The sequence below is a fragment of the Tyto alba genome, unplaced genomic scaffold, assembly GCF_018691265.1.
Source record: "Tyto alba isolate M040663 unplaced genomic scaffold, T.alba_DEE_v4.0 Super-Scaffold_34, whole genome shotgun sequence".
Taxonomy (NCBI): domain Eukaryota; kingdom Metazoa; phylum Chordata; class Aves; order Strigiformes; family Tytonidae; genus Tyto; species Tyto alba.
Window position 1 is genome coordinate 3679708 of NW_024881309.1, and position 12048 is coordinate 3691755.

The 12048-nt window shown below is 44.2% G+C and overlaps 1 long non-coding RNA gene across 1 annotated transcript; it reads left to right on the plus strand.

Moving 5' to 3' along the window:
- Window positions 1-468: 468 nt before the first annotated feature.
- On the plus strand, window positions 469-11534 carry LOC116960961. The gene is made up of 2 exons (XR_004406689.2): window positions 469-625; window positions 10290-11534. It is a non-coding gene; the product is annotated as an uncharacterized LOC116960961 (long non-coding RNA).
- The last annotated feature ends 514 nt before the right edge of the window (window positions 11535-12048 follow it).

Here is a 12048-nt window from a genome sequence, read left to right on the forward strand (position 1 = left end):
GCGGCCCCCCCCTCCGGCCCCGCCCCGGCCCCGCCCCCCCGCCCCGCCTCCCGCCCTCACCCCCCCCGCTCCCCCTTCCCTTCCCTCTCCCCTTGCCGGCCCCCAGCCCCTGGTGCCCCCCCATGCCCCTTCCCCATCCCCCTTTCCCCTTGCTTCCCCCGCTCCCTTCCCCCTCTCCCCCTTTCTCCCTTCCCGCTGCTCCTCCTCCCCCATTTCCCATCCCCTTCTCCCTTGCCTCCGCTCCCCCATTCCCCCTCTTTCTTCCCCCCGCTCCCCCTTTCCCCTGCTCCTTCCCCCTTGCCCCTGATCCCTTCTCACCCCTTCCCTAGGCCATCACCCTCTTTCTTTTCTTTTTTTTTTTTTTCCTTCTTTTCATTCTTTTCCTTTTTTTTCCCCCTTCTTCTGTTCCTTTTTCCCCCTTCTTTTCATTCTTTCCTGTCATCCCCTTCTTTTCCTTCTTTTATTTCCCATCTTTTCTTTATTGTCCTTCTTTCCTCCCTTTTCTTTTTTTCTTTCCTTTCTCTCTTTTCTCCCCCTCCCGCAGCGGCCATGGCGGAGCGGAGCGCGGTGCCGGTACCGGGCCGCTGCCGGGGGCGGTGGAGCAGCGCCCGGCGGAGCCCGCAGGGTAGGGCCGGGGCCGGGCCGGGGCTGGGGCCGGGCTAGGACCGGGGTAGAGCCGGGGAAGGACCCGGGTAGAGCCGGGGAAGGACCCGGGTAGAGCCGGGGCAGAGCCGGGACCGGGCCGGGGCCGCCCCGCGGCTGCAGCACCACGGGCAGCTCCCGCGGGGAGCGGGGCCGCGCAGCGCCGGGGCGAGGGGGGGCACGGGGGGGGTCCCACGATTCATCCCCCCCACACACACATACCCCGACCTCCCGTACCCCCCCTGTCCCAGGCGGGGTCTGACATCTGAAGGTCAGAGGGGGGCTGGCGGCGGCGGGGGGGGGGGGGGGTTCACCGGGCGCTTTGCGGCAAGCGGAGCTCCCTGCAACGGCATCGCCCCGCGGGCTGGCGGGGGGGCGCGGGGGGGTCTGCGGGAGGAGGCTGGATGCGGTGCTGGAGCAGTAAACAAGAGTTAGAAAGAACACCCCACCCCCCCCGGCATCCAAAATCCTTGATTTTGATTCTTCTTTCCCTATTTTTCCTCCCTTTTCCTCCCACCCTCACATTTTAATCTAATGTTTGGTGCATTGCTTGGAAATAAATTCTCCTTCTTTCAAATCTTGTTTAAAATTATGTTTACATGGTACCGTATACTTTGTATGGGCTGCGTTACAGTGACTAGCTGCCATCCACACTTTGAACTCCTCTTGGATGGATTACAGCTACATAGGCAATTATTAGTAAGCTGCAAAGAAAAAAAAAAAAAAAACAAAAACAAAACAACAAAACCACCAAAAAACTCCAACAAAACACCAAAAACAAAACCAAAAAACAAACAACCCCACCCTCCACCCCCCCCAAAAAAACAAACCCAAAACCTGCTGGTGCTAGAAAAAGCCCTGCTACAGCTCCCCTTGCAAAGCGGAGGAATGCTGAGGGGGGAGATTTTAACTCCTCGCTCAGAAAGGTGCTGAAAAGGGTCTGCCCGTGTTCAGCAGCCTGTGAATTTTTAAGCAGGTGATCTTGTTAACAGGCAAAATCCTTCTCAAAAATTGCCTTCCTGCCTTTAGCCTGGGACACAGACAGCTCCCGGGTTTGATGCTGCTGTGTCTTCACGGGGGAGAGTTGGGGAAGTCTGAGGGACAGGGTTAAACTTTGCAAACCACATGGAGCACCGTCCTATGCTGGCTCATTAATATGATGCTGTCATAGGACTGCAGCACTGCAGTCAGCGGAGAAGTCAGAATTATCCGAGGTATCTGCTGAATTGTATTTGCAAACACAGGCAGTTAGAGCCACTGCTTAACCTCTCCGGAGTTTTAGATGATAAACATGGAGAAAAGGGTTTATTATAATTGAAGCAATCATGGATTCTAGATCTGTTCCATTAATTTTGCTAAGAGTTTTCTCCATGGGCAAAAAGCATCCCTTTGGATTTAATTGGAAGTCAAAACAAAATTACTGTCTATTATGTCATTGCATTTTGTTTCCTTTTAGGGAAAAAGATATGTTACGATCTGGTTTATGACTGCTTTTTTCTCTCTTAAGTAAAGACTGGGAAGGGGGAACTGATCATGGTTTTATACATATGGAAAACTTACTGTGAGAGAAAACATATGGTTAACAGAGGTGCTTGGGAGTTTTTATTATCCTTTTAATCTTCTGAAAACAAGTGAATGGTGCTGAACAGCAAGTAAGGAGGGGCGTACTGAACTTTGTAATAGACATCCCTTTCATTACATACCTTGATGCATGGATAGTTTATATCCATTTACCCAGTATGCAAAATAAATTGTTGCTTTATAATCAAGCAGAGATAGCATTTGACTTCCTTAAATATTGAAATTCAAACAATGCAAACTTTTATAGAATACAGTAATTTTCATAATACATATGGATTACCTTAAAAATCAGGATATTCAGATGAGAAAAAGTTTGCATTCACAAGGGCACTTACAAGCATGTACAGAATCCTTCTGAAATAAAATGCATTGTTTTAATTTAAAACACATTCTTGCAATGTTCGTTTCTGAGCTAGAATCAGATGCAGGTGGACAGTACTCCTGCTACGTTATCCTGAAGGTGATTTGAAGGTCAGAATGAGTCAGGGAAATGAGTCTAAAATGTTGCCTTATTTCTGATGAGCAACTGATCCCTTTTTCTATCAATATCCACTTTGGAGATTTTGAAATGCAGACCAATATTCCTGCTTATAGCGAACTTTTTGCCTCAAAGTTTAACAAACAAGCATTGCTACTTTGGAGCAAACAGCAACCTGATGTCTCAGGCTTTGAAGCAAAAGAAGGGAAGGAACAGGCACTCCCACAGGATTGAAAAGCAGCAGCATCAATTTTAATCTTGATTATACACTATTGACAAAGAAAGAAATACTATACCAGGATGAGACTGAGTTCTGCAGCTTCCTTAATAATAATAATAATAAAAAAAATAAGAGAGGAAAGAAAATACAGAAGGTGGAGTTGCACAACAGCCTGACTGCTTCCAGATAAAGGAGTTTAAAATATATACAATGCTAATGAATTAGCATGAATATCTTTTTAGAAATTATAGAACCAGATGGGTAAAAGAAAAGGCGGTTTTGAGTGGGGTTTTTTATGTTATAGAGAGGCAGTAGAATGAAGATAACCAGACAGATAATAAAATGAAGTTGGTTGGAACTATTAAAAAGAAATATTTATCAGTTTAAAGGGCATTTCTCTTGATAAGTAGCTGCCTGCTTTTAATATAAGCCTGACTTAAGCTTAAGCTTAAGGAATTTAAACCTGAATAGGTCTTAGTGATATCCATGCAAGGAGAGCAAACAGTAACATCGGAAGGAATTTTGTCAGAGTGAAAAAAGAGTAAGGAAATCGGAATTCTGGTCCATTTTTTATGTTCTACACCACAGAGTAATGTAAATTGGTGTGACTCTCCAAGCCAAGGAAGTTAAAGTGATTTTCGTCAGCTGAAGACCTTGATGTCCTAGAACCTTATTTGGTCACCATCAACTCATAATAAATAATGTCCCAGGTAATCAGCTGGTGTAAATTGGTCTCATTCCAGCAGAGTCAAGGGAGAGAGGGCGGACATTTCAGTCCAGCTGAGGATATGTCCTAATAACACTTACGTAGCGACAGCTATGGAAGAAACCACTTAGATTTATGCACTAAGGGCCTAGTGCCCGATGCTGCTTGCAAAAGGCTTTAGGACCTTAATTCCTAAGGAAGCCAAGAAGTGATCAGCACGCACAGAAGGAGTGCACAGCACACAGCAGGACTGGGCCATGGCAGGAATGAGCAGGGCTGGTGTAGCTTTTTTATTTTTTTCCTTTCCTTTTTCGTAATTTATCCAGGATCTTGAGATTTGAAATATCAGGCGGGTGGGTAGTGGTTAACGGTGGGTTATCATGGTCATCCACAAATTATCTGCAGCGTCGTTTGGGTACAGCGAAGGCAAGGGGAGGCAGCGGCGGGGAGGGGACCGAGCCGTGGGCAGCTCACCTCCATCCCCCCAGACCTGCTGGGAGCGGTGGCGAGGCCGTGCAGCCCGACGAACGCCGCTACGCCAGGCTTTGGGTCGCCTGCCACGGCATCAAACACAAAGGTCCTGCTGGGCGATGCTGTGCTTTGCAAAATTTATATGTTCATTTTCTTGCTGCTCTAAACCGGACTTTCTCAAGACAGAACTGTAACACAATAACATTTTCCTAACATGTCCCGCTTTTCATCATTCCCGTTCAGCCAGTGGTCACATTTCAGGACCTTCAATCTAACATTTCCAGACCCTTGTATTATTTTCTTCATGCAGAAATGCTTTGTGTTGCATTTGAAGATAATACATTTCTGAAAACACAGTCCTAAAGCAGCATTTGCATTCAATTTACCAGTGAATGAAAATTTCTTGCAAACTCCTACAGATTATCACTGAGCTTATTGCTGCTTTCACTTTCCTGGATTTATTTGCTGCCTGAGCAGTTAAACGTACAGACTTAAGTTTCCTTCAGTGTCAACACCAAGGATGATTTCACAGTTACAAGCATACTTCAGTCATTTACTAACTTTAAAAAGCTAAACATTTACCATACCACCTACATCTTTCAGTGGTGTTTTCCTTGCATTTTTAAAACACTGCATTGCACACTGGTTTTATAATGCCTGTAATGCAATGCTCTCTTTCATGGCCACCTCCTGCCTTCTTTCAAAGGGCCAATTCTTTAACTTGTGTGAATTCACAAAGGAGCAGAATGCTGAATTACTCCAGTGGAGGATTTAGCCTCAAGTCTTATGATTAATAATAGACAGATATTCAAGAAAAGTTTCAGATCCCACTATAGATTACTGCAGCTTCCTCTGGCATTATATGGGATTATGGCATGCACTTGGGTGAGAGGGAAGGGGAGATTTTGTGCCTCCATTGCCATGACAGCTATTCATGTCTATGATTTTCCACAAATACGTTCAAGCAACATATGGAATCCTTGGCCAGCAAAACCCCTGCATAAATCCATGCTACCTGAACTGGATGTTGAACTCCATTCCACTGCTTCTTTAAACTGCTCTTTGACCAATTAACTATAGATATGTGATGAATTTGCTGTGTGAGAAGCAGATTAAGCACACAAATGAACCGTGACCCTTCTTAATGACAACATTTCTGAAGTGATGGCCATGTACATTAGAGAGATAGCGGAAAACTTGGTTAGCACCAGATAATTCCTTCGTAGGTTCCTGTATCAGAGAAGCCAAAAACTGACACAGGAGAAACAAGGTTACCTAGAACAGCTTTTTTTTAGGCAGAAAGAGTCGGGAGGTGAAGGTTAATGGAATAGTCAGAAGCAAACCTGCACCTACTCAAGAAAGAGCTTCAGTGAAGACCTGTGCCTCAGTTTCCTTTCTGGTGCTAGTCTGTACCATCAGTTAGATGCACCTCTGATGCTGGGGCCCTGTTATAACGCCAGAGTGATGGAGGTGGGTTTGGGTGCAGAATCGAATTTAGATCCTCTGCCCACATACCAGAAAATATCAAAAAAACGTAGCAGCTGTAAGACCGCTCTAAGGACTTCAATCATATTTCTGTTAATATTACTGTCTTTTAACCACAGTTGTACCGTTTCATCGCAGCCAGCTTTATTCACGTAACTCAGTAGCAGTAACTTGCATGCCAACTGGGAGGACTGGATCCAGGTGCAGCATAAATGAGTGTGGAGGGTGTCCTGATGCTTCAGATGGCTATTCAACCCCATGAATATCCAACACAGCCTCTGAGGAGACTGAAAGTACTCATTTATCCCTGGGTTGGAAGAAAAAGTTCATAACAGAGATACATCTGCAGAGTTTACATGGTTTAAAATCAGTTTCAGCGGGTTGTTGCAAATCAATTTGTCAGAGAGAACTGGAGCTGATGGGGGGTACATGGCGGGGGAGTCAGGGTATTGCGGTACGTTTCGCGGTCTGTGCCTGGGGTTGGAATCACATCGGGTCTGGACACCACAACTGAGGCCCATTAGCTTAAATTGCCTTCCCTGTTTGGTTAAAATTCAAATCAGAGTTTCTTGATCCCAGGCTGAACTACATGCTGGATTTCACATGCGACATCTTCTAAAAGCCATAACTCTACGGGAATCGCACGCTGCCGGGGAAACGCGGCCGCGGTGCCTGCCGTCTGTGGCTGTGACTTTGACCTGGACGAGTAGCGGGATGCAGAGGAGTGAGATGGGCTCGTATACTGATGTCCTCTAATCAACAGCTAGGAAATGGTTGATTTCAGATTTTCTCGTCTCTCTTGGAAAATCTGTCTGTATTCAAGGTATTAAACCACCCAGTTCTGCCTTTTGTAGAACTGGCTGATTCAGGGACACAATAGACCAGACACTGCAAAGGATCAGCTGTGAGCCACAGCCCAGGCAAAGAAAAACTCAAATATAATTGGCTTAGATGAAAAGCTAAAGAAGTAACATGACTTTGTCCCTTGATACTTCTACACTCTGCTTGGTTTTATGGCTCACTGGTCATTTTTCCTACGTGAACTGTCTGATGTTTCAAACTGACTATCCTGAAAGTCGCCCTCCAGAAAATAGCGTAGGTCAGGATAGCAATCTTTTAGTGATAAAGTGATCAAAGATAGTTCTTCCTACCTTGTTTTGAAAGGATTTTTCGTAGCCCTCCCTTTCTAAAAATACGACTTTGAAAAGTGGCCACAATGCTTCCTTTTATGACCACTTTTCCTGGAGTCGTACATCCCACATGACAACGCCGCCGTAGGGCAAAACTATTCCTAAAGTGTTGCTTCCCAGGAAAAATGGAGAAAAATTGCCGCAGCCTGGAAATCAGAGAAAGTTAGCAACAGCAACAGCTAACTTTGACATCAGTTATCACAACACATATGTCACGCTAGCAGTTAGAGGCATTATTGGGACAGAAGTCCCATTTTTCAGTGTAGTGGCAGCACGCAGACGGGGAGGTCTCGCCAAGGAACCCTGCCTGCTGTTTTAACCGCAGGGTTGATGTGCAAACCACACCCACGCTTAGGATCAGTTTTACAAAATGCCTCCTCTCCAGACTAGCTTGCTCAGAACATCCTGGGCCTGACATGTGGCCTGAAACTCAGTGGATTTCAAGACAGCGAAATTACTGATGGTGTAAATGGGCTGAGAGCTCTGTGCAGCACTGTGGCTCAGAGGTGGGGAGCTCCTGGGCAAACTGAAAGCAAATATAAATAAATCAGTGTCACTCCACTAATTTCAGAGAGATGCCTACATTGGCTCTAGTTGGGAATAAACCCTATAATCTGTGAGGATTTATGCTTATAATGCATAGACCTCACTCTGCAGGCAGTCACTAGACGATATATGGCAGCTGTTACTAATTTGTTTGTGGGCTTGGCTCCTCCATATGCATTTGTGTTTATCTCCTCTGTTTACTGTCACTCAGCTTTTCCACTCAGCTTTAGTGCTTATTACTCACAAAGCAACAGCTGCATCCTGCATCTTCCCTGTGACATTTAACTTTTCTTTCCTTTATTGACTTGTTTTTATTTGAGGCAAAAAAGTGCACTTAAATATGGATGATTCTTATTTCTAAAATAAAAGGCCTGATACAAGGAAACGTGTTCTCCCTGCTAGTCTAATTTGTATCTAGGTTAATTGCTCTCATGCTGGATGTTTAATTGATTTGTGTAGAGAAAGCCAATGAAAGGCTGTAGCTCAGTGACGGCTCTACATAACTGCAATGTCTCCTTATTTTTCTGTTTAATTAGTGCTAAAGGAAGAGTCTACCTTGCAGAAGGCTACTGAGATCTCTAAGGGATCAGTTGTCATTTAGATGCTGTATATAAAGATAGTTTTCTCATTTAGAACTCTACAGTAAATGTTGAACAGAGCTGAAAAGGTTTTTCAGGTAAGAATGTTTTACAGCAAATTTAAGAAAGAAGGGACCACCAAAGCAGTTCTGCTTGGAGGACTTACCTTGTACAAAAATCTGAGAAGTTCATTATATGAATTATCAGTTTGGCCATGGAGATCAAAGGAACCTGGGCAACCTTGTCATTCTGCTTTTCTTTGAATTGCAAGAGTATGGTGGCATCTCATCTCTTAGCACTCCTTGCTATGACCTGCTTTAGCTTTCTGGACTAAACAAATACGAGGTTCAAATGTTCCTCCAACAGCTTATCAAATATTGCTGGATGAGAACTACATGTTAAAATGCAAATGTAAAATTGTCCGAGGGCCTTAGTTAACCACAGATGGCTCTTTGTAGCAATTGGATCAACTTTCTTATATGTGGCCACAAAATGCAACAACAGAGTCTGTGTTTTACTGCATCATCTTTTTAAACTGCTCCATATACGCCGTGGTCTGAGATGATTGCCCTGTGGATTTTATGGTAGAAATGTGAAGTCTGCATCTCAAGCTCGTGATCTCCGCTTGAATTGGATAAGGAATTATGGGGATGGGCTTGCTTTGTAAGATGTTCCTGATGTTTTTAAAGCTACTTACAGAAATCTGAGCTGCTTTCTGGCTGGAATGTCGGTTCAATTTCTCCAGTCTTACAACATCTAAAGAATATTTTAAGTAGAAATAACTATAAACTGATTAGGAGGGAAGCAATAAATACAAATCAAATCGAAACATGCAGACACTCACAGCAGGAAAATCAATAATTTTAGTAATACATTTTGCGAACTCATTTTGTTGTAAAAAAATATATATAGCTCCTTTGAAGTCTTGATGAAGCAAGACCTATAAGTCTTTCTTTTTGTCTCAAGGTCCTTAGGTGCACTGAAATTCAGAAGTTTTTAAAAAAGTTTAAAAGCAATGGTGTCAGTTTACACCAAGTAAAAGCTGGAGTGTATAGAACATGCACACAGGGCAGGCTAGGCAGGCCATCCATCCCAGAGGGATGAAGTGAAAGAGAGATGTATATAGGGAGCTGCCTGTGGCAGTTATGAAATGGTTCCATAATGTGATTTAAAAATGGAAAAAACAAAGGTAATTTTTAGTGTTTTGTTTGGTATTGGTTTTGGTTTTAAATTAATTACTGTTCTGGACAGCTGTACATTTGATTATATCCATGAGTCTAAGGCTGTGATAAGACAGGGGCTTGTTTTCCATTTGGAATAGCAGGAAAGGTCATCAAAATGTGTTTTTCTAGATTTGCCAGCATAAAATGTAATTCTGTATTCCTTTAAACAATTACATTCATTGGAGTCCTGTAGGCTTTTCATTGCTTTGAGACTCCAGCATTTCTGCTTTGTAAGTATTTGTCTGGCTGGTCCTCTATCAGCATGTTCACCACTCAGACTTCTTTGTTTCCTACCCCCATCAAAGGTGAGTGTGAGAAGGACCTACAGGAGTAGAAAAGATATCATTATACAGAAATTCAAGTGACTTTCAGTAATGCTGTGGTCAGTGGTGCCACAAGACCATGACATGCAAACTTGGTGGAATTTGCTGCATTGCTTTCTTCCTAATTTCCAAGTTTCAGATTAATGTCGTCTCTCATTCACAGACTCCATGTCAATTAAATGCATTTAGAAAATACTTTGAGAAAAGAACTTAAAAGTTATCACCTGTAAAGTTCAAGGTCAGAACATTCTGCATCATCATTTGAAATGCTCCTTGCCTTGGCGGTGCAGGTTATGTCTGAAATTTTGTCAGATACAAAGTCTGTAGATTTTAGAATTAAAAAAACGAAGCAAACAAAACTCTCTCAACTGATCTCTTAACACAATTTTCTTAAATAGCCAGTGGGAATTATTTCATGTTTGTGAAGAATGAGAGAAATCTTTATCTAATAATCTCATTTCTTCTGAGATGCCATAGTCTGCTCCCTCTCCATCAAAGCATCCATTTCCCCACGTCTCTGCCTCGCAGTGACCTCTCCATCGTTATGCCAGCAGTCAAGATTGCAACAAGCCTGTTCCAGTGACTCACACTGGTTTTTCTACTGATTTTTGTTTCCTATTTCAATGCAATGTCCTCTCCTATCAATGGCAGAAAGAAACACTCATTCTGTAAATGCTGCTGTTCCCTCTTAGTCCCCCCTAAAATTGAATCACGTCTTACTATTTTAGCTGTGTCCAAATGTTAGCATTTCAGAACAGGAAGCACCGATCAACCTGTGGTCCCAGTTTATAGAAAACTCCATCCAGCCTGACCATGATAACCTTTCTCATCTCTTCTCGTCCACAGCTCTCCCTGGATCACCAGCTCCCCCAGTTTGTCCGCAGCGTGGTACTGGTTGCCCATCAGCCAGACAGTGGGCACGGACTGGGCAGCCTTGCACAGATTTTCCTTCGAAGGGAATTCAATGGGAGTTGCCCTACGGTCAGACTTGGGCAGCTAGAGAAATTTCCCTGGGATTTTAATGATCCCTTCCATCAACAAAACTCACCTCTGACATGACAGATCTTGCACTGCCATAAATCATTCTCCTTAACTACCTTTTCCCCCTGTTCAAAAGCTTTTTCTAAATGAAATTATCTATTCTGTTATTGATGTCATTTGGGGAATACAATCTTTACCCACCATTTTGTTAGAGACATTAATATAACATCCAGAGCAAGCGATAACATACCCTTCAGGAAGGGGTTGTTATGCACCACACCGTGCAAAAGAGCAGTCGCAAATGGGACTGACTTTGGTATTGGAGATTGGAACAGACTCTTCCTGCTCATTTCAGGGAAAGTCAGGAGTAAGTTTATGCCCTTGCCAGGAGTGACACGCTGCAGAACCGCAGTGGAAAGAGAACAAAATCCCAGGGGTTGGCTGCTAACGTCAGTGATACTGGTGCAAATGAGAGCAGCCTCCTGCCCAGGCGGTTTCTTCCAGGAGCGTGGGATCCTGGTGAGTCAATGAGATGGGCAGAGAGGCATGCCCTCATTAGCCCCTAATGAGAAGGCAAGGAAAGTAACCTTCCTTTTTAAGCCAGGACCTTACCCTGGACATCCCTCATAGTTCACCTTCCCCAGCTTGCTTCCATTTTTTTAGCTCTATGGCCCTTTCGTCCCCGTCGCCGCCCCTTGCTCTGTGCTCCCGCAGAGCCCCGGCACCCAGAGCCGCTCTTCCCCCCCAGCTGCCACCAAAGCTGGAAGAAAACCCTGCCTGGTTGTGCATGCACAGATAAATCTCTTCTTCCATGTATTTTGTCTGCTGGGGAGGAGTGGTACCTGCACACTGTAGGTGCTTAACTGCAGCGCCCGCCGTGGGCTGTAATTTGGCCTAATCGGGCACTTCCTCCCATTTCTGGTAGGAGGGTTATTTGTATAACAGAAATGCAATCTCTGGCGTATTTTTCATGTGCGTGGTGAAAAGTAACTGAGCCTGCTTGTTCTTCTGTGGGGCTTCAAACTTTTTCTATGAGCAATAACTGTATTGAAGACAATAAATGTTTTCCATACCTGTAGTTGTTGTTAATAAAATCTTCACTCCAGTAACGAGGCAGCGTGGTTTGCGTGGTCTCTGAGTATGGCCTCTCTTTCCACCTCTGCCACATGTTCGCTGGGGAACCGTGGCTACAGCATTTCATCTTGCTGTGCTTCTGTTCCTGCCTAATGAATATGGAGATAATGAAACTAATGAAACCACCTTCTTCGCAATGCATTTGAGATCCACTGGTGAGAGTTACCAGATAAAAGGAACATGTTTTTTATCATCTCTCAGTAATGAGAACAACTCATGTATGAAACGCTCTGCTTTAAGTTGTAGCTCAGCCTCATCTTGATCTCCTACAACAAAGTCAATTTTACTCTCTCTGAGTAGGGTTTGCAGAACCGGGTGCCATGCTGGTGTCCTTTCTGGTGATTAAAAGCCTGTCAATAAACCAAGGATAACTTAGTGTGGTGTTATTAAAACAGAATTTTATGGGCCGTAGCCTGCCATCATTTCATATGCAGAGCTCCTGCTGAGTTCATCAAGACTGCCCAGAGTGATGGTGGAGGGGGAACGGCCT